Genomic DNA, 20634 nt, shown 5'->3' with positions numbered 1-20634 from the left:
CTACACTCACTCACTTCTCCCCAAAGCTAATATAGATCAAGCCAACATCATTTCTTATCTGAACAATTATATTTGTCTGCTACTTGATCCACCTGTTTCTACCCTTGACCCATCTAGTCTTTTTTTCCAAACAGCAGCCAGAATAATTGTTTGAAATAGAGATCAGAGCCTATCATTCCTCCATATTTGTTCATATTCCATTCCTTATAGAATAAAGTCCATATCTCCTGGCTTAGTTTACAAAGCTCCATGACTGCTGGCTGCTGCCTGTCTCCCTGAACTCATCCCATGACGCTCTTTTCTTTATTCACCATTTTTCAGCCACATTGTCCTTTCTCTTTCTGGAACAGGTCTCTTGGCCTTTGCACTAGCTGTTCTCTCTGCCTCAGATGCCCTTTCCTCTGAGCTGTGTGTGTCTGGCTCCTTCCTGTCACCCATACTTTTGTCCTGTGTTTATTCTATTGGTATTATTTATTCATTAGCACCATTTACTAATTCACTTGTGGGCTTCTTGCCTGTCTTCCCCTACAGATCACAAGCTTCATGAGAATGCCTTTATCTGTCTTGTTCACTGTTCTGTCAGCACCTAGTATACTGCCTGGCACAGAGTAGGTACTCAAAACTTTTTTTTTTGAAGAATAAATGAATCAGTCTAAAGCAGTGTTTCTCAAGCTTGGTTGCTCATTAGAATCACTTGCAGGAAGTTATTAAAAATACCGATGTCCAGGCCACATCCAGACCTACTGAATCAGAGTCTCTGGGTGGAGGGCTCAGGCACTGGCACCTGGAAAAACATCCCAGAAAAAAGTCCATCTAGAGCTGTGATCCATCCATTTGAAAGATAAGAGCCCATCTCAAGCAAGGCAATTCAGAAATTTTCCCTGGGGTATCATATTCAAACTCAGGAGAGAAAGAACCTCCCTCTTTATTTCTGGTGTTAAGTGGAGGTGCTATAGCCGGCAACTCTCTGTAGCCAGGTCAGCCACCACCCACCCCTGGGCACATGGAGGAAACCAAGCTGTCAGGGGAAAGAATAGGACCAACTCACAGAGAGGCCAAGCCAATTCAAGGGGGAGGAAGGATTTGGCAGAGAGAGTTCAGAAAAATGATAGGGTTGGGGAAGCCCCTAATTCTCTGAGTCTCACCCCACTTAAATTGTCTTTTCTGCTTATGCTGGTGGGGGTTAGGTTTCTGTCACTTGCAACTAAAAGAATCCTGAGCAATGCACCAACCAAGCGAATGATTGTGGGTAGGAGCAAGATGATTTAAATGGAATCCAGAAGACAGAATATTAAGGCAGTGCCTTTATTGATAAAGCCACAATTCCAAAGACAGCCTCTTGTTAAACTAGAAATAATCCACTCTTCTCTTATTTCAGCCAATGTTGGTGTGTTTATGAAGTGTCACAGTTAAGTACTTCTGCAGCCAAATGAAAAGTATTAGATCACTTACTGTTTTTAATAAAGGGAAGTGATTGGCAATGGTCCTGGACTATACCCTGCATGTGCCAAGCTCTCCATCCTCAGGGGCTCCTCTCCCAGCCTGAGACACAGAAAGAATTCACACAGATGGCCATATTATCTCCCCGGCCACCACACTCCTAATCGCATAGCTCCTTGTGAGCCTTCAGAAGGATACTGAAAGGGTAGAAACTATGTAATGAGGCTGCAAGTTCCCACCTCAAGTAGAGAGGGGAACAGATCTGAGGGAGTTGCCCAAGATGCCCATCTCCAAAGGGCACTAGAAGATTTAGAGAAATGGAAGAAGATGGATAAGATTACACTTAAGAGAACTCTTCTCAGAGAGAATACGGTATATGATTGGAAGGTACTGGGCTGTACGGAGCAGATATGAGGCTGGGCACACACTTTAGAAAGTAAGTGCCTCAGCTCTGTCAGCCTCGGAGACGGACAAGCTCAACCTCACAAAATCCCAGATGCCAATATCCCCTCTGCCTGCAATTTTTCTGCATTCCCCCAAAGATAAGCTACATAAAAAAAGAGAAATAGATGCTAATATCCCAGGAAGATTTCTTGCTGGGTCTGACTTCAGCATATAGAATCACAAGGGGAAAATATGGAAACCAGGTCTCCAACCTGGAGGGAAGAGCCAGGATATCAAATTATGATTCTGTTAGGTTTCTGCCATTGTGTTGTATAAGTAGAGTAAACCTGAGCAATAATCCAAGTCAGAAGGCGGTGGTCATTGATTTCCTGGGCTTCTGAGGCTGCCATCACTCTTTAGTGATGCGTCCATGGTTGCACAGAGCTCTTCAATTGGGTGGCAATCTGCAGTGAACAGCAGCAAAACAGAGCCGTCTTCCTTACTCTCTAAAACGAAGGAATACTTGATCAGCCTCTCAGGACAGGGTAAAATCCCAAAGACCTGTTCTAAGCAGCGTCCTGAGGATGGTGGGCTTGGTTAACTGAGGGGCTTTTGTTTTGCTAAGGGAAATATGCAAGTTTGGGGCCAAGTAGAATAGTTCAGTATGACAGCGGAGAAGCTAGTCCCTCCCGTTCTCCGTGGTCTCCCCCCCCCAACACCCTCACCCCAGCAGTACTCAGCCTCTCCAGTAAGTAGGTGTTGAATAACTACTTCAAGCCTATGGGTTTGAAGGAGAGCCATGTTCTCAGCCTCCTGAGGAGCTGCATATGGCAGTTCTGTCCCGCTCACGGACACTCAGCAGCCCCGCACTTTCCGAGGTCTGGCATGGGAGGGGCAGTGGGATGGAGAGTCGCCCTTCCCAGGACAAAGATAACGAGGAAAACTGCACCTCGGCCTGTAGGTGTCTCTTTACTGCTTTTATGTTTCCAGTTTTTGAAGCAGAAACTACCCCAGTCGACCAGCACTGTCTCCTGTGGACTTTCTGTGAAAATGGTTGTATTTTGATGGGGCTAATGCCCTAGTCAAATTCTCCACCATCAGCCAAAGCCCTGAAACCTATATGATACAGGTTCTTCTATTTGACAAGCTCTCCAAGACCTAGACCTACATCATATATTTTGTGATTGACTCTCTAAGATAAAATTCTTAAAAAGGAATCCCCCGTCGGGAGGCAGACTTCCAGTTCGGAAAGCAGAAATCTGCTGATTCTGTCATTGTCCATAACGAGCACTCCCCTTGCTGCAGCACAGCCACCCACCCCTGACACCACATCTTAGGAGCCTCCCTAGTTTAACATTAGCTCTCTAATGGGCACATGCGCACCGTCGTACACACATAATTAAACACAAATAAAGAAAGATCTGAACAAAAAAATAAAACTGTGGAACAACTTAAAAAATGAGATTTAAAAAAACCTTTAGGGCTGTGATAATCATTCCCTTCCCTTCCTTGTATGATCTAAAGGTACTTCTCTGCCCCCAACCATATTGCACTTGGCTATGCTACTTGCTTTCCAATAGGATGTTAGTGGCTGTGACATGAGCACAGGCATGAAAGACTCTGTACGTCTGCCATCACCATGGAAAGGACCTGCCCCTGCTAGCCCACTGATCCAAGGAGAATGAGAGTCATATGCAACAGAATTGAGCCCAAGCTACAGCTGAAAGCCAGACCCAGTGTAGGTCAGTTGATACTCAATCCACAGTCATGAATCGTTACATTTTAAGCCACCACATTCTTGGGTGATTTGTTATACAGATTTATTGTGACTATAGCTAAATAAGACAAGATGATACAGATTTTCTGAAGCAAGATATGAAACCCAGAAGTCAAAAGATAAAACACTGACAGATTGGATCATGAGTAGTCTTAAAACTGGGTAGAGATTTTTAAGAAAACAATACCAGAACAAATAAACTTACAAAATTAATCTGAGCCAATAAATGAAAAAAATAAACTTTATCTGAGTTGAGGTTAGACAGAAGAATGCGTAAAGAAGGATAGTAGATGTAAAATATGTGTGTCGTGAAGAACCTCATCCCTGTCATTTATGGAACATTATATAGCTGATAAAAAGAATAAAAACAATCTTTTGTGAATGTAAGGATGGTCACAATGAATGGAGATTTCAGAACACATAATTAGTACGATAATATCCTGGAAAGGGATTTGTAAGGAAACCCACTACACTTGTCAGGGACTAGAATTGGGAGAGGGGAAGTGAAGATGAGGACTTCCAATTTAGTTGTCTATATCTTTGATCCTTTTCTGTGACTATGTATTAGATGTGCATTTGGTCTTAGATAACCTTTTTTCACAGTCACTCAGTATTATAATAGTACCATTATCATATGGTGGTCCAGCCAGATGTGTAAAACCTTCACCAGTGACAGAAAGCCTACGACCCTTTGACATCGGATAATTGCATTTTTAGAATGTTCTGCAAAGTATCTCCAGTCTGCTGCCCTTTCCCACAAGTTCAGTTTAACTTTCTTCATAGTCACTACAACTTATTTGTTCTTTATTTTCCCCATAGTGAATTTAGTTCATAGTAGGTACCCTTCATATTGGAATATACAGAAATGCAGGTGTGTAATCTCATTCTCCAGTTGCAGACTCTCAGAGTAGCAAGAGAGATCCCAGATCATCCTGTTAAACACCCCCCCCACACACACACACACCTTCACAGATAGGAAAATGAGGCCACGGAGGGACAGCATCTTCTGGAGCTCCCAGAGCTGGGAGGTCAGAACCAAGACTCAAAACCAGTGAGCCAGCTTCCAGCTCAGCCTTCTTTTCTTTCTTCTGCCAGCTCCCTCAACAGTCCAGCTCTAAAGACTGGTTGGGTTGGGGCTGGGAAAGCGGGAAGGCAGCAGGATATGGCAGCAAGAGCATGTGTCTTGGATTCAGATAAATGTGGGTTCAAGATCTAGTTCTGGGATTTATACAAACTGCACCATTGGGTACGTTACTTAACATCTCCACATCTGTGCCCTCACTTATAAAATGGGGTGGTAATAGCTACCAAACAGAGTTATTGTGAGAAAAAATGAGACAAGGTTTATAAAGCATTCCACGCAGTGCCTGGCAGAGAGTAGGAGCTAATTAAATGTGAACTCCCTTCCCTCCTCTGTGGAATACCTCGGGAGCTGAAACACTCCTTTATGCATCAAGGAATTAACACTACTGTTATGAGATTAATTCACGGCAATGCACATGAAAACAGTGATTCAGATCATGCCCAAAAACTATAATTAAAGTATCTGGTATTGTTTGATTACAGGGTTGGCTTCACTCACTTTAGCACTTTGTGGGCAGAGAGCAGGCAGCCTAGGGGAGAAACGGATTGGTTTAGGGGAGATTTCTGACCACTTCCCCAGGCCTTGCTGAGTGGTGATGACTCCCCTGAATTTTCTTTTGCACTGAAGGGTCTGAACCTTATGGGGTAGAGTAGAGAGAGGGGACCTCATATTTACTGAACATCTATTATGTGCCAGGCACTTTAAATACTCATTCTCACTTTATTTTCCCCCAAATCCCGAACGGTCAATACTCATAACTGCATTTGACAACCAGGAATACTGAGGCTCATAGGCAAATCCCGTAAGTTGCTCAAGATGTCATTCCCACTAAGAGATGGAGCTAGGGTTTCATTCAAGTCCATGGACTCCAAAGACTGCATTCAGTTCACCACACAGGCTGCCTCCTAGTTTAGGTACCCCATTTACAGCCAAGTGCATAACAGGCACTTTTAAAATACTTGAAGTATTACAACCAGGACTACTCATTAACTCTCCAATTACATTCTCCCTTTCTTCACAAGAAAATCCCAAGTTTTCGTTATGACTAGCAATATGCCCAACCATAGATCATTTCCGAGTTTTCTTTATAGCTAAGGAGGCCCAAAAGATCTAAGAAATTGGAACTACCAGGAAATTTCCAAAACAAATCCTGACCCATTTGAGAAACATGACATTATGTCTTCCATCCCTGCCACTTTCCATCTGCTTCCTGTCTAGAAAGAGGACTGAGAGGCGGTGCCTGGCAGCCATTTTGAACCATGAGTTTCATGAAGTGATCCTGAGAATGGTGGTTGATGCTAAATACATAGAGCAGAAAGATTGAGGAAGCTGGCCCCTGATGACTGTGGAGCTGCTGTGCCAACACTGAATTGTTAATTTTTGAATTTCTTTTAAAGGAGAGAGAAATAAGCCTCTACTAATTTAAGTCATTTTTTATTTTGTTATTGCTGCTGAAACTAATTCTACCTGATAACACTTATAATTTTTTATTTAATCCTCCAACAGTTCTATGAAGCAGATATTATTTTTATCCCCAGGTTTTTAGGGGTGAGATAACTGAAACACAGAAAGTTTAAGCCCTAGGTCACTGAGCTAGTAAGTAACAGAGAGTAGATGTGAACCCAAGCCAACTTCCCCAATGCTCATGCTCTTAATAATCATATTAGACTGCCAAGTTGGACTAGACATCAAAGACGATTTTTCCAAGCTGAAGAACTTTCATGTCTCTGTGGAATTTTCCTTCAGAATCAAACTTTATTTCTGATGGCTTGAGCCCTATTTGCATCTGGCATGAGGTTAGTTTTTCACTTTGTAAGAAATAACATTCTAATGGGTTTTTAAGGGCCCAGAAGACTTGTTAGCCATTCCCTGGCTGCCGCAGGACAAACTCATTAAAAACATCTGAACAAAACCAACAGAACTTGAAGGGCAACAAGAAAATGAGGAAGACGCTCTGTGCGAGGGGTTAGGGAGTCTATACAGTTAATCACAAATGTCAAACGACCCAGTCACCCAACTGGAGTTGGGACTCTGTGTCCAGAACGCTTAACTTGTTTGCATTCCCAGATCCTATAGCTTGGGAATGAGAATTGCAGTCACATAGTCATTATAACAGAATTTCTTTCAATAAAACAATTTGGATATCCCTGGAGTTTTCTCTTAACAGGGTTTTACCTTTGTGAAAAAAGAGTTTGTTAAGCAAATGAATGAAGCAAATAAAATTGGAGGAGAAATGTTTACTGAGTTAAAGAGAACAAATTATTTTGTGGCACAGGGTAAGTACCCAATTACAGTAAAATATGGTTTCTCCAGATTGGGACTTACTATTAATTGGTATCTGTAAAATGGGGATAATCACTCTGGTGTTTCAGGGTGGTGCTAAGGAATATGTGAGCTACACCATGCAGAGGTGACCTAGCATAGTAACTACCACAGAGGCAAAAATACATTGAACATGCTCTTATATGTTTACAGGGCTCTAGGACCTAGGACTGGCCATCATGTTCCCTCTTCCAACCTTTGGGAAGATATAGAGATGATTTTTAAAATAATGAGTGGAGAAAAGCAATAAATTCTCAGTTGCCCTTATTTAGCAATACAGGCATAGAGCAGAAAGCATTGGTCCTAGTAGATGCAATAACTTTGCAGGCTTTCTGGCTGTCTGATTTTTAGAAGCTCTTCTGAACAAATCTCCTAACCCCTGAGCCATATCAAGAGGCAGCACAGCACGTGGTGAACATCACAGACTCCAGTGCCAGTTGGCCTGGGTTTGACTCCTTGCTCTTTACCTGCTTGGCCAGGTTAGTTAAACATTTGCAAAATGGAGCCAGTAATAATACCCATGGTTGGTTGCAGTAAGGGTTCAAGCAAATAATACATGTAAGGAATTAAAAGACTATCTAGCATATAAGTAGGGGTCCGTGTTAATGATTAGAATTACTAGTGCATGATCTGGCATGGTGTTCTTCCTCCCCTTCCTTCCAGGACAGCCCCATCATGGTGGCTCCCACTTGTATGTGGTGGTAACAAAGCAAACTTCACAAGAGAGTCAGGAGACTTGCATAGAAATAGACCCTAAGGAAGACTGTGAATAAGATCCGGCAGGCTTCTATGAAAAGATCTGAGCTAAAAATTTGGAGCCAGGTCAACCTGGGTTTAAAATCTGGGTCTTCTGATGATTGGCTGGCTTTATGACCTTAAGCAAGATCTCAGAGCCTCAGAATATTCATGTATACCTATGTGTGAACTTTTGCTCATTAAAGAGTAAAAGTGCAAGTAAAGAACTCTTCCTCTTGTGATATTTAAACTTCTTAACTGGTGGTCTGCATAGTTCCAAGGCCACTCTGAATTGATGGACTGGCTAGGTCCATGAAATTTTATTTGGGGGACCAGTATAATAATCCACCCTAAAGCTTCGTGGCTTAAAACACAACCATTTGCTTTAGCTGATGACTCTGAGGGTTGCCAATTGGTCTGGGCTCAGCTGGGCAGTTCTGCTGGTTGCAAATGGTTCACACCCACATCTGCAGTCAAGTGAGAGTTTTGCTTTGCTGTTGGGAGTTAGGTGGCTGTTGGTTGGGGTGATGAAGGCAATGAGCTACATGGCTCTCAGCAGACTAGCCCAGGCTTGATTACATGGTGGCAGTCATAGGGTTGCAAGAGAAGCAAAAGAGAATAAGCCCCAATATATAAGCAGTTTTCAGGTTTCTACTGTGTCACAATAGCCAAAGCAAATCATGTGGCCAAACCCTGAGTAAGTACATGGGGAACTTCCCAAGGGTCCGGGTGCAGGGTGGTGTGAATCCGCCTGGAGGTGTTACTACAGCAATCTACCACAAGCACAATGAAGCCTGTTCTGGGAGAAGTTCTGAAACTAGCACTTTGTATATATGAGGCTGAAGTGACGTTCCTCTCAATGAACTCCAAGGAGATATGATTCAGTCCATAAGTCTGAACAAATAGTTTGAATGATGAAATTCTTTTCTTCTCAACCAATTGAAAGGTTGGATTTTGCATATGGATTTTCTTAGTCTGTGAATTAGGGTCCCAGAATAGGAGGTTTCTAAGTCTCTTTAAACTCTGGCATTCTGTGAATCTATGCTTTTCCATTCAACCTAGAGAATAGTTGAAGCCCAGTGCAGGAAAAGTTCTGTTTCCTCCTGCAATGAGGTAGACAGGAAATTTCAGTCCAATACAAGAAGCAACTGGTCAACCATGATTGTGTGACCATGGATTAAAATGCCTCAAGAAGTGGTGAGCCTTCTGTTAGAGGAGGTAATCAAGCACAGAATGGACAGCCATTTTTCCCAAGACGGATGTGAAGCTGTGGTCCTAACTGTATGTGTGTGAGGGATGTCAGAATTGTCTTATTGCTCCTAGGGATTCTGATGCCTACCTAAGAGGCTGGACACACAGAAAAGTGGAATTGTCCTCATATTAGGTAAAAAAAAAATAGATTTATACAACAAAAACAACAACAAATGAGCACATACTATAAGCAAACTAAAAACTTTGATATCCTATACATTTCTTTACTTTTTTATTACCAGTAACTGCTTTTTACGAAGGGGAGAACAAAAACTCGGAGAGATAAGAACATTTGCTCAGAATCAACCCAAACTAGTAAGTGTCTGAGGGATTCTTTCACTACATTCTTGATGACCTGCTTTCTTTCCTTCTTTCCTTCCAGCATTGATTCATTTGTTCAGTCTGTCACCCTTTGATGCTCATCCTGGGTGAAATTTCTGTTAAGTGTTAAGAAGAATAGACATTTGTTATTCTCAGAACACATGTACGCCTCAAGTTCCACTCCTGAAGGTTTTGGTGAGAATGAAATCAGATAATATATGTAAAACCCTTAAGCAGTAGCTGGTACCTAGAAATCATTCCATGAAGGCTGGTTAATATTATTTTGGGAAAAAAAGACAGAGAGCTTTTGAAACTGAGCCTGAGCTCAGAGAATCGGAGATGTCCAGTCAGAAAGAAAAACACACAGAAGGTTAGAGGCAGACCAGAGCCCTGAATCCTTGAATTCTATGGTTGTGGCAGGAACCCCGGGGAGGGAAGGGCATCCTGAGCAGAGGACACCTCAGGGGAAGCTGATGGAGCAGGAGTGCATCCTGGGGGGCACCCCTCCCACCAGTGCAGGCTCGCCTCCTCCCCTGACTCAAGCCAGGAATGTTCTGGAGCTTGCTAAGAGGGTGTGCCACCAAGACCACAGTGGGGACCTCTGCTCCCTTGAGACAGTGCCCAGAGTAAGCTTGAGATGGAGGAGTTAATCTTCTCTCCTGGGCACATGCCCCCTCCAGCCCCTCCAGATGGTCCTCTTGGGCAAGACCTAAGACACCTCCACACAGGCTGCCTCTCACAGTGACCAGCATATGGTCCCCAGAAAACACTCAAATAAATTTTGTCCTGGCAAACTCCAGGAGTGCAGGTCACACCCAGCTTCTCCTTCACTCTGAGGACACACCAGCTAATCCGGTCTGGTTCTAAAGCATGTCAGACCCTGGCCACCCCACATCAGGCTCTTTGTATGGTCTCCTGGGAGCCCCTCTCCCTTGTTCTGGATGCAGATCCTCATGGAAGAATGTGCTCTCGGAGGAGGGGTGAACGGCTGAAGGGAGGACAGAATTTCCTTGAGAAGAAGATTCCTGCAATTGTTTAAAAGCAATCTGCAGATAAGGCAATTCTTAATGCTGGTGAGAGATTAGAGGGAGCAGAGTGAAATGGATGATGGAAGCATCAGATGAAAACAAAGAGAGATCGAGCAGGTGGTCTACCTTCTCATGCACTTGCACTCTGAAGAATCTACAGCCCTGGCTGACCCTGCCTCCAGCTTCACTCTCATCTGCTGTTGAGGCTGGGCTCTTCCCGGCCCAGACCCACAGCTGCAGGCCCAGGTCTACAGGGGAGCATTCCGCAGAGGCTGCCTTCTCTCCAAAGCACTTTAGCACCTTGGAGCCATGGCAGTCACAGAAGTAGTTTCAAGGACCCCAGAAAAAAGATTTGGCACAAAGGAGGAAAACACCAGCATTCAGGGTCTGGCTTGTGCTTCCTGCTTGTGCCGAGGGCTTTTCATACAGAATTCCATTTCAATAGGGAGGCAAAAAAAAGATAATTCTATACCATCCTTGGGACAGCTTGGTGTCTTAGTTAACCAGATATTCTTTTTCTGTTCTCTCTGCATGGTTCTTTATGCCCTGAATGCCCTTCTCCAGCATCCCCACATCTGCAAAGCCCATCTGTCCTTACGGACCCTACTTACATCCTACCCTCTCCACGAAGCCTCCCCTGATCCTTCTTCTGCCACCACCACCACCACTGGGTCAGAAATCATTTCATGCACTTACTCATGCTGTGCCGTAGTCTCCTGATCTGTAAAATGGGTGTAATAATAGTATCTGCTCCATAAAGTTATGATAGGAGTTGGTAAGAACACTTAGAATGAAGTTTAGCATACAAGCAAAGCTCAGTCATCATGATAACTTGCTGTTGTTATCAATGGATTTGATTTCTCCCCTGTGCTACACCAGCAGATTTTGGAGGCAGGGCAGGGATGAGGTCTTACTCATCTCTGAGCCCAGGAGCCGACTTGATACACAACAGATATTCAGGCTCAGAAGAATGTTTGTGGGATGAGTGAGTGCAGGAGTGGTAGGGGCTAATGATAAAAGCCATTCTTGCACCAACAGACAGATCGCTCCTTACCCCTCCCTCTGCCTGGTCATCTTTTTGGACCACCTAGTACTATAATGCTATGCGAGGCAAACTGTCCTGGTGCTGGCTCTTGGCATCCTTGCCTTTAAACAGCCACCAGGGAGTTGCGGCCACTGCTGTGCAGGCTCACAGCATCATCGAAGCTGCCCTGGGGGCTCTGCTTCTCCAGGTCTGATACAGACATAACCTGTGTTCCTGGCAAAGTAGGGGCTCAGCGTTTCTGCAGTCCCAGCCCTGCCTGGGGCCTCCATTAAAGCAACGAGTGTGGCACACTTGACTTTTTACCTTGTCTCTCCTGCTTCTCAGCACGGATGGTTCGCAAAGGATGTCAGACTTTGAATTTCTTATCATGTTGTTTATATCTAATAAGTGACTCGCCCCATTTTTTTAAAAGTCAGCTTTTAAAAATACTGTGTTTGAACATCTGTCAAGGGCTGGGGATTAGCTGAATAGGCACTGGATGCCAGGATATTATATTCTCTCTTATCCTTTATACTGTAATTATCTTGATCCTCAAACAACTCAGCACCAGTTACAACCACTTTCGCAGACTTGTTGTTGCTGCAAATTCAAAAAATTATTTTATTTGAATCTAAATTAAACTGATATGTAACAAGGTTTTTTTTCCCCATGCTAAGTCTCAAAAAACAGTATCTGCAGATGATTAAAAAACAGTAAAACATGGACAATTTCAAAGTTTATTTCAAGAATAAACTCATGAAAATTCATCTAATTATGCAGCAGTGTACCAAAAATAATCTTTTCCAAACCTAAATTTGTTTAACAAAACACACAGTCAGCTAAGCCAAATGAAAGCAAACGTGTGTTTATGCCACAGTCACCCCTCCCTCTGGTGCTCGAGTGGGCACGAGGCCTTGGCAGGGCTCAGAAGCCGGTTGGAGGCATCTGTGTGCTGAGCTGGGCTTGTCATTGTTTCCAACGAGGGGGCCGTTGGCATCCACTGGTCACAGAGATGGAGCCTGTTGTGAGTGGCCTCTGTCACTGGCCATGAGCAGAGCTGAGATGTGGAGAGCTTACAGCATTGAACTCTCAGGAACTTAGGGGGCAGGAGACGCTCACAAAATATCACGCACATGAATGCACGCACACTCAGGCTGCGTCAGCCACTTAGTATTATTAGCAGTGATGACAGTTACCATGTATGGTGCTCTTGCTCTGGGTCAGGTATTTATTCAAGGGTCTTGCGTTCATTTTATCGTCTGATCCATGGAACAAAACTGGGAGCTGGTTGTTGCTACTCCTACATTACAGATGCAGACACTGAGGTTCAAAGGTAAATTGCCTTCATAAGATCACGCAAGTAATTGGCTGAGCTGAGATGGAATCTGTCTGCCTTGTAGAGCCATGTTCTTATCTGCTTAATCCTACCATGTCACTTCAGCCCCGGACCAGCCTCTTTGGGGAATCCATGGGAATCCCAGCTCTCCTAATGTAGACAAGTTCCTTGTTACTCTCGGTGTCTCAATATACTCATCTACAAAATGGAGAACACAAAAACTTAGGACATAGTAAAAATTCAGAAAGTTATAAAATATTATTCCATTAGACTGTATACTTTCAGAGGGCAGGAATGTGTCTATTTTATTCACAATTGTATCTCTTGTACCTCCCATAATAGGAACTCTCACAGTGCATGGCACATAATGTTCATTAAGGTGTAGGAAGTGAAAGAATAAGGGAGGTGTCCTCCTGATATGTTGTTTGCAGTCTATTTGGGAAGAGAAAATTAACCAGTGTGAACAAAAGAGAGAAAAAAATACCAGTGAACATATCATTAAAGGGATGTGGATTACCTGCCAGGTGACTCATCAGCAGTGTCACATTGGAATTGTCCACCACCAAGCCTTAGACACTGCGTTCTGGACACAGTTTCCTAGCTGTGTGGCACAGGCAAGGTTTTGAACCTGTCTGAGTTTCTGTTGTCAGAGGGGAATCCTAATGGTCTTACTCTGCTTTTCCCCTTGTATGGTTGTATGGATCCCCTCAAATACAGAAAGTCACATGCTGTATCAAATGTCATGACCATCTATTTTGACAATGAGAATGGGGAAATGAGGCTGAACCTGCTGGAGGAAATGGTTAGAAGTTAAAACTAGGAAGGAAGAGCCACATTTTGCTGTAAATTAGAATGGATTCTAGGAGGAGTATCAGATTCAGAGCCTGTGTTTCCAGAAGCCACAGCATCCTGGGGGTTCTCACTCACTCTATCACTTGCCACCCAGTGGCAATATTAGGCACTCACTAAATATTTTTTAAAATTTGGTTCATTTGCCTTAATCGAAATATGTGAATTGGATTGAATGGAATGGAATGAGTTCAAAACCTAAATAAAACCCACCTCCACCCAACACAAATAAAATTAAATCATCAAATCGACTGTCTTCTCACGTTCCATGATCTGTCCACCACCGTACCTTTTCTCTAACTGAAGCAGAAAAGGTGATGAAGGAACCCGGCTGCTGGGAAGGTGCTGGACACCGAGGAGGAAGGGGTTGGGGATTTCCAGGGAAACAGGAGAGTCCCATATCCCTCAAATTACTTGAAAAGTGCTTTCCAAAATTGGCTTAACCAATGAGGGTCTTTAATTCCAGCATTTATGTATCAATTCAATGAATCTTTTTCATTCCTGCTGAGTACATGGCACTGTGCTAGTCCCTGGGTCTTCAGGCTTTTTTAACATTTTCTCTTTGTTACCTTGAGCACGTCCCTTCAACTTTTTGATCCTTAGTTTATTTATCTGTAAAATTGACATCATTTTTTATGCCTTCCAGAGTTCATAGGAAGATCGAATGAGATTAAAAAGCTTAGCTCACTACCTGACATATAGTGATTATTTTAAAAGAAATGGTAGTTAAAGAATTAAAGATTAAAAAAGGGACAGATCTCTGGATCTAATAGTGGGATAAGTCATAGGAAGAACTAAATACTGTCAGAAGTTGAAAGCAATGCATGCTTGTGCAAAACAGACCTGGTGATGCCACTTCCCTGCTGGAAAACCTTCCCCTGCCCACTGTTCCATTCTTATTGAGCCCAAACTCCTGGTGGGCTACTCTCCAGACCAGCTCTCACAGCCTTGACCCCTGCCCCTGCAATATGCCTTCCTCTTCTGCCACATGCCTTCCTCTTCTGCCACACATGGATTTGATTGGTTAGTCTTTGAAGAGACTGTGTTCTTTCAGGCCTCCCTGCAACTTGGGAAAGTCCCAGTAATTCAGCAAGACCTGGCTAATGTCAGCCCCTCTGGGAGAACTTGTCCTCTTGTCCTGGCTGAACTCTGTTCCCTCCTCTTGCCCCGCAGAACTCAGACAGACAGTTGATGCAGTGTTCATCTGTGGGCCAGCTTTCTGGTAGACCAAGAGCTTCTTGAGGTAAGAGTCTGTCCTTTACTGATCCTTGTGTCTGTGGGGTCTAGACCAATGCCTGATACAGGGGCCTTTGGTGATCAGTGAGATAGAAGGACGTAAGCAGACAGGCAAGAAGAGAACAAGAGGTTGTGGACAGCAGTTCCTAAAGGTGGAGTTGGGTCCAGAGACTGGCTACGAAGACTCACCTGGAGAAATTCTGCAAACAAAACAAAATAAACTGCCCCCGCCCCCCCCCCCCCACATTTCCACCCTCCTGAGATTCGGTCCGTGGGTGGGGCCAAGCAAGGATGGATTTACCTTGAAGCTAATGAAGTATAAGTTTCAGGATCCTTTATCTACACAGCCCCTTTTAGGATCCCAGGACGAGCTTCAGCAATTTCTTATTCTTAATTTTATATTTTTTAAAGTGTCCTCCACAGAGAATGAGCTTAGACCTCACAAAACCTGGACCAATCTCTGGCCCCAGGATCTGGAGTTTAAATAAGCTGGTCATGTGATTCCAATACACAGAGAGGGTTGGGGATCACTTGCTACGCAATGTGCAGTTCACAGACCAGAAGCATCAACATCATGGCTCAGTGTGTTAGAAATGCAGAATCTCAGCCCCCCCTCAGACCCACTGTATCTGAGTCTCCATTTTCATAAGATATCTGGGCTATTCATATTAAAAAAATCACATTCAAATTAAAATTTGTGACGTGCTGCTCTAGTAGTTTCTCTGAGAGAAAAATTATTTCCAGCTGTGAGATCAGGGAGGCCTTCCTGGAGGAGATGATCTCTGAACTGGGCCCTAAAGTATTTGGGCAGTGTTTGGGTGTGTGAAGTGCATTCCAGCAGAGGGCGCAGCATCAGTAGACTCATGGAGATGGGGAGTATGAGGATGTATACAAGTATCCGGGGCCTTTGGGGTGAAATAGACAAGAACATTGTCAGTAAGCTGTCTGGAGTGGGAATGAAAGAGGCAGGCAGCTGTGGAGGCACACACAGGCTGGGTTAAGGATTCTAGTGGGTAGAAATGTGGAACATTTGTGTTTTGGTCCAAAAGATATGAGAGATCAAGCTGCAAAAGCAAAATGTCCCCTGGGAAAGGGAAGAGGGCACCGATACTCATTCATACTCTGGTACAAATTATTTATGCCCAAGACTTTCCCCAAAGAAATAAAAGAAGGGAAGGGACCAGAAGCCAGGAGAGAGAGCTGAGAGAAAGTACTGGGAGACACTAATACTTCCCCCAACCCTGGAGGGCTAGTGAGAATCTCAATACTGCTCCCACATTGGGAACTCCATGAATATTGGCTGATTGTGGCTTGAAAAGGGGGGAATTCTGGCGTGGTCCAGATTGAGTCCTGTGAATTCCTCATCACTCTGTACTCCTTTCAGGCTCCACCCCTGCTGCTTCCTCTATTTAACTCACTCCTGTAGCCCCAACAAAACCTCCCTGCTGGGTTGTTAGGAAGATTAAAGGGGATAATACAGCAAAGTGCCAGGAATATATTAGGATCTGAAAAAGTGCATGTAATCTTTTGAACTTGGAGTCAGAGCTCATGATTCATCCATTTTTCTACCCTATACCTGGTTCAAGTTCTAACACAGAGTAGATTTTCAATGACAGCTTGATGGAAAAAATGGCCATGATACCAGCTAGTGGGAAACTCATTAGAACTTGGCCTTACGGGTTTTGTCAAGGGTTGTGATACTATACAAACTTTAATAACGCAAACCAGTAACAATTTAATTTGCACTTGCTCTGTGTCAGTCACTGTGCTAAGCATTTTACATATATTATTTTATCTAATCCCGTTGTACAGATGAGGAAAAGGAAACTTCGAGGTGTTGAGCATCTTGCTCAAAGTCCCACTGCTATTAAGAGGCAGAGCTGGAGATAGAACTGAGCGCAAGTGTGAGATCAGTGCCACTCAACTGTGAAGCCTGTTGTGAGTGTCACAGGTGAAACAGGTTCCACCAAGAAATCTACATTTGGTATCTCCCCATCACCACCCCACCTTATGCAGATGCTAGGGAGAGTCAACATCACGTTTCCTACTGATGGAACTATACCTCACAGAGTTAGAGACAGAGAAAAGATTAAGGAATGAAGGGAAAATCAAGTGCAATTTGCTGCCTTTTAGATGCTAAAATGTAGGCCCAGAGAGGTTGTTTGACTTGCTCAAGGGAACACAGCATGAGAGTGGAAGGGTTGGGTTCCAGGTAAGGTTTCTTGGCTCTTACAATATGGTTCTTACATTAAGATAAAAACAAACATAAGAAAAAAAAAAAAGATTATCTTGTTTTGTTCTACCCTCACTTTTTCAAAATTTTCCCCTGCACCAGCTCTCTCTTCTCTCTCTATCTCTTTTATTCGTTTATTTATATATTCAGCAAGTATTTATTGAGGCAGTAGAGTGAAATGAGTTACATTCAGGGAAGAGACAAGAAAGAGATAGGAATTTAGGGATAAGAAGGAGTTAAAAAGCAAGAAAGAAAAAAAAAAAAAAGAAAGAAAGGAGCCAAAAAAGGAATACCAAAAGTAGAAAGGAAGGAAGAGAGAGGGGAGAGGGAGGAGAGAGAAATGGGAGAGGAAGGAAGGAAGGAAAGAGAAAACAACATTAACTGAGCACATCCTCGGTGACAGGCACTCTCCTAAGCAGGTTGCACATGTTAATTTATTTAAACCAAACAGAAATCCTATGATGTAGTCACTTTCATTATGCCCATTTCACAGCTGAGGCACTTGTGGCACAGTGACCTTAAGTAAATTGCCCAAGGTCAGAGAGCTGGAAGGTGGCAAGGCCAATATATAACATAGCAGGTCTGGCTCCAGAGAACTTGCTGGGGCCTATGGTGGTCTTTGTGTTGAAATGTCCCCCAATTGCCCTGATGGCCACTGGAAGGGAAGTAGATACCAACAGTAGGCCCGACAGTGTTCCTGAGAGTCTTTCTCCTTAGTTATTTTCTGGAAAGCCACTCTGCCTGGTTTGCCAGGGACCATCAGCCCCAGGGCATGAAGAGGGGAGTACATGGCATGTGGCGAACAGAGCATCCAGAGAGGGGGACAGGTCACGTGATTTAGAGCCAGGGAGCGGGGACTTAGCTGTGTCCCTGCCATTCACTAGCTGTGACATATGACGAGTCAATTCACCTCTTCAGCTATTCGGCTCCTCATCCGGAGAATGGGAGCAATAGTTAATTCTACCTTATGGAGTTTATTACATCAAAAGGCAAAACCAAAGAGAAACCAAACATAGCCATCAACCCTCTCTGCTTATTTTGTGTAAATGTTTGTTAAAAAAAGAAAGAAGTCCTGTGGGAAGCCTGAGTCTAGGATGAGGAAGACGGAAAAGAACCCAACGAGGAAGAAAGGCTTAGGAGGTGAGCCCTCTGTGGGTAATCCTAAGAGGACAGATTATTTTGGAAGGACTCGAAAGGACCCAGGTGATAGTTAATTGTCTCTGGAATAAATGAATGGTTATAGTCAGCCATTCACTCAGTACATACTTATTGAATGTTTCTCACGTGCCAATCACAGTGCTAGACACTGGGGTGCAGTGGTTTAAAGAACAGACATGGTCCTGATTTTCATAGAGCTTGCAGTCTGCAGAGTCAGACACTGAACAAAAACATACAGAATGTTAATGCATTATTATAAATGGTGACATGTGCTATGAGTCAAAGGAAGAGAATAATTTTCTATAAGAGAAAATGGTACTGGATAGGTGGGGATACACTAGAGGCCTCAATACCCTATTTTCCCCATTCTCCCCCCCTCCCACCCTCACTACACCTACCCCTGGCCCCTGCTTTACCTCCCGCCACCCACCAACTGCTATTCAAAAGATCCTAGGCCTCTGCTCCATACAGGCTTGTATTATCTTGTTTCAGTGAATATCTTAGTCCGTTCGGGCTGCTATAACAAAATACCACAAACTGGGGTGGCTTATAAACAACGAACGTTTAGTTCTCACGCTTCTGGAAGCTGTGAAGTCCAAGATCCTAGTGTCTGGTGCAGAACCACTTCCTCATTGATGGCAGTCTTCCCACTGGAACCTCCCATGGGGAAGGGGGCAAGGGAGCTTTCTCAGGCTTCTTTTATCAGGGCACTAACCCCATTTATGAGGGCTCTGCCCTCCTGACCTAAACTCCCAAAGGTCCCACCTCTTAATACTATCTCTCTGCGGGTTAGGATTTCAACATGTGAACTGGGGGGACACCAACATTCAGACCATAGCAATGAGCAGTTTTTTGAATGCTCAAGAAAAATATGTGCACATATCCCCAGGTGTCAGGCTGCTTTCATGGCCAGTCTTGGCTGCAGCCTTCTTTGATGGGCTTCCTGCGTATCATTATTATTCCTACTTCTACAGATTTAAAAAAAATGTTCACAATAGTACAATGACTGTCTAAGATGACACAGCCAACAAGGCCACCCTTGAGCTCAGGATGCATGCCCTAAGAGAGGGTGGCGTAAGAGATCCTGACAGTATAGAAAAGGCAGAGGGCGTGCCTGACGCAGAACTAGGTCAGACATCCAGGACAGGATAAGTTCTAACTCTTTGGAAGCTAAAAACAGGGACAATAGCCATTCTCTGGAAGACCCATGACTGGTTCAGTTCGAGTGACCAGAAACTGCCCTTCAAACCCAGAGGCAGGATCTTCAGATCTCTAAAGGGAGCTGTGGCCAGATGCAGGGCAAGGGGCTTCTCCTAGTATCCCTGTTTCCGGAGAGGTGAGGGCCTCAGCCACCCCTTAACAGTGCAAGTCAGGGAACCAGGGCTTCAGGCCAGAGGGACCTGAGCGCTGTCTCCGTGCCACAGCGGCCCAGGGCCTGAGATGGCCTGGAGATCGGCCCCTCCTCGGGGTGGCTTCAGAGGCCGGCAGTAGCCGACCCTGCAGTTCCCAGACGCGGACAGTAGGTGGCAGTGGGTCGTGAGAAATCTCTGTCCTCGCCGGGTCGGGGCTCCAGAGACCCAGCCAGGAGAAAAACGTGGCTGGGCTTCGGCCGTGCAGGAGAGAAACGCCCCCGGGGTGGGGCGAGGGGGCCGTCCCGGGACCCCGGGCTCTGCCCCAGCCAAGGTCAGCGAGGACCTGGGAGGCAGCGCCTGGACCAGGACATGGCGGGCTCCCTGGGGCTCCCAGTGCCCATGAGGTTGTGCTGTCACGGGGAGCCCTTGGGGACTCTGCACCCTGGCGAAGGCCCTGCTCGCTGCCTTCTTAGCTAGAATGTGTGCCCGGCGTGGGAATTTATTTCCTACGCAAATAACTTAAAAAAAAAAATCAAAAACCTGACTAAGAAACTGCCGTTCAGAGAGGTTAAGAGATTTGACTGTGGCCACAGATCCATCTGGGGGCATTGCAAGATTAAAACCCAGTCCTGTCCGATGAGTCTGGCTTTCCTCTACTGTGCCAACACCCAGGGGGAGAAACGCCTGGGTCTAATGTGGGGTGGCTTCTGGTCTGCGTCTGAAACTCTTGGCTCAGCCCCGGTGTGGCCCTGGGCTGGTTTTGCCTCCACTCTGAGGCAGTGTCCAGCGAGGGGAGTAGCTGTGATGGCCTCTGAGTGGCCATCAAGCTCCCTAACTCTCTCCCCAAGCCCTAAATTCACAGCCTCCCCGCGTCCCAGCATTCGGGCAGGGCCAGGCATCTCCTGAGCAAGGACCCTGACAGAGCTGGCTCGCTTCTGCCTCCTCTAATAAGTAATGCCGAATCTCGGCCTCTTTCACGACCTGTGACATTTTAAAGCACGTTTACTCTTGGGAATTCGTTAGATCTTTACACGCACCCTATGAGGCAGGCAGAGAAGGGGTGTTTATATTTACATAAGAGAAAACTGAGGCTTCTAAGAGGTG

The 20634-nt window shown here is 44.7% G+C and overlaps 1 long non-coding RNA gene across 1 annotated transcript in view; it reads left to right on the top strand.

The window, feature by feature from the left end:
- The first annotated feature begins 14721 nt into the window (after window positions 1-14721).
- Window positions 14722-20634, top strand: part of LOC116666434 — a 194408-nt gene continuing 188495 nt past the window's right edge. The window contains exon 1 of the long non-coding RNA XR_004323281.1: window positions 14722-14794. This is a non-coding gene — a long non-coding RNA (uncharacterized LOC116666434). The remainder of the gene's footprint in view (window positions 14795-20634) is intronic.

The sequence above is a fragment of the Camelus ferus genome, chromosome 10 (assembly GCF_009834535.1).
Source record: "Camelus ferus isolate YT-003-E chromosome 10, BCGSAC_Cfer_1.0, whole genome shotgun sequence".
Classification (NCBI taxonomy): Eukaryota; Metazoa; Chordata; class Mammalia; order Artiodactyla; family Camelidae; genus Camelus; species Camelus ferus.
The sequence above is the reverse complement of the archived record's forward strand: the minus strand, read 5'-3'. Positions and strand labels throughout refer to the sequence as shown.